This window comes from Coenobita brevimanus, chromosome 96, assembly GCF_032717465.1.
Source record: "Coenobita brevimanus isolate Jiangsu-jjx chromosome 96, ASM3271746v2, whole genome shotgun sequence".
Lineage (NCBI taxonomy): Eukaryota > Metazoa > Arthropoda > Malacostraca > Decapoda > Coenobitidae > Coenobita > Coenobita brevimanus.
Genome location: NC_137049.1, coordinates 23,122,524 through 23,125,387, shown reverse-complemented (window position 1 = coordinate 23,125,387; position 2,864 = coordinate 23,122,524).

Below are 2,864 nucleotides of genomic sequence, written 5' to 3'. Positions count from 1 at the left end.
AGATTGTATGGACTTGATGGTAGGTTACTAAAAGGGGTGAAAAGTTTTTATGTAAATAGTAGAGCGTGTGTAAGAGTGGGAAATGCTGTGAGTGATTGGTTTCCCATGAGAGTGGGGCTGCGACAGGGATATGTGATGTCGCCTTGGTTGTTTAATATTTACATGGATGGTGTTGTAAGGGAGGTGAATGCAAGAGTTTTAGGTGGAGGTCTGAGTCTGGTGAATGTTGATGGTGGAGAGTGGAATCTGAAGCAGCTGCTGTTTGCAGATGGTACTGCACTGGTGACTGATTCAGAGGAGAGATTGAGACAGTTGGTAGAGGAGTTTGGAAGGGTGTGTGAAAGGAGGAAAGTGAAAGTAAATGAGAATAAGAGTAAAGTGATGAAGTGTACGAGGTTGATAGATGGTAGGGGGATGAATATAGTTTTGAATGGTGAGTTGCTTGAGGAGGTAGATTGTTTTAAATATCTAGGGTCACATGTTGCTGTGGATGGAAGAATAGATGCAGAAGTGAAGTTTAGAATAAATGAAGTAGGAAAGGTGCTGGGAGGAATGAAAAAAGTGTTTAAATGTCGTTCGCTTAGAATGGATGTAAAGAGAAGGCTGTATGAGGGTGTTGTGGTACCAACTGCGTTATATGGGGCTGAAACATGGAATATGGGTGTAGCAGAGAGGAAAAGTTTGAATGCAATGGAGATAAGATGTCTGAGGAGTATGTGTGGAGTGACGCGTATGGATCGAGTGCAAAATGATGAAGTGCGAAGGAGAACTGGAGTTGTTCGGGAGATGGCTGGTAGAGTTGAGCAGAGGGTGTTGCGATGGTTTGGGCATATGGAGAGAATGGATAATGAGCGATTGGTGAAAAAGATAAGTAGATCTGATGTGAGAGGTGTAAGGCTGAGAGGAAGACCACGAATAGGATGGATGGACAGTGTGAAGAGAGCGTTGGATGCGAGAGGGATGTCTGTTGAGCAAGGAAGAGTGGCTGTGCGTGACAGAAATAAATGGAGAGAAATTGTGAATGAATAAGTGATGACGCAGCCCTGAGGGGATATTCTCCCGCATTTGGTCTGATCAGCTAGTCAGGTCAGGTGCGGGTAAGGGGATGGGTCTGTTATGATGTGGCAGGGGTAAACCAGTTCTGCTGTCGTGCCCTGCTGCGGATGTCATTGATTGCATTGCGCAGTTGACCCTTGCGCGGTGTGGTGCGGTGAGGATCTGTCCGTTCTCCCCTTTGGGGCTAAGATGCGAATGAATGTGTTTGAATGGATGAGTAAATGGGGAGTGTGTCGTCCTGTCTCGGCTACCTCCCTTTCCTTGGGGGAAGCAGCCTAGGTATATAGATAGATAGATCTCTTTATCATGTCGCAGGATGCTAGGAGAGGGACGCCTTCACGTGGTTACACCGATATGACTGGTTAACTCTAACGCCTGGTTATACAAAAGTCTCCAGTTTGCTCTATACCTCCCTAAAAAAAAAAAAAAAAGAAAAAAAAAAAAAAGAGGATGGTGGACCCCAGGAAAAGGGTAACTTCAGCCTACAGTCCATTGGGTTCACGTTCAGATGAGCTTTGCAACTACTACAGCTGCTACTACTAGGGCAGGCTGCTTGGATGGGTATATATCGTATCCGCAAACTTCATTATTGTGCTTTATGATAAGTAAGTATTCATATCTCTTAATCAGTATCGGGAGTAGATGTGCGTTTTGCATACTTTGGCTTTCACTTTGGATTTTTTTTTTTTTTTTTTTTTTTTTTTTTGCTATAGACAAATATGTAGTTAATGATTTGCTGCAACCCATTTTTTTCAGCGTAGATTCTTGACTGATTTTTGCCATAGACAAGTCTGTAGCAATTATTATAAGGAATCGATTTTTTTTTTCCATTTACGTGTACGTGGAGATTTCGTAACACCTCTTCCTCAGCCACCTATTTTCCGTATTTCAGCTTTATTTCTTAATATTTTTCTCCTACCAGGCGTTTTTATTCAGCTTAGGAGAGTCTTAATGTATTGAAGTTAATAGACTCTTTTTACTCTAACAGTCTTGGCCTAAAATTCTCTCCATTTTGAATCCTGAGTTGTAATATTAGATTACCAAAAGGTTATGATACAAGTCACAAAGAAGTGCCATGGAAAGAATGGAGTGGTAACATTCTCTGCCGCAGAGCTACGTAAATTAAGCTGCAAAAGGACGAAATCTGGGCCAAATTAGAGTAAAACAGTATAGTGAAGATTGTACCTACCTTCGGCTCGAAAAGTCTCTCTTGACCTGAAGATAACTGTCTGAGGAATGTAAGAATTATATTAACAGAGAGAGAGAGAGAGAGAGGGAGAGAAAAGGTAAAAGAAGAAAAGTTCTTCTTCTTATTATTATTATTATTGTTATTATTATTGTTATTATAATAATAATAATAATAATAATAATTATTATTATTATTATTATTATTGCTATTGTTATTGTTATTATTATTAATTTTTCGTTACTTAGGCAAACACCGACTCTGATGGAACTAATCAAGAAAGGGGTGTATGCTCCCTACATGATACCCAGCTACCCTACTATCACCTTCCCCAACCACTACACCATCGTTACGGTAAGAACCTCATCCACCGCCACAACCACACCCACCACAACTGCCACAACCATGAGTCACCGCATCACCACATCCAGAACCATCAAAACCATCATGCTGACCCAACCACCACAGTAACTATCACAACCAACATTACTAACACAAGCATCACAGTCACTACCACAGTCACCACGACTACCACAATCACCACAGCAACTACAAATACTACCACAGCCAACACGATTACCACAGCCACCACAACAGCCACAACCCCACCTTCACTTTCAGT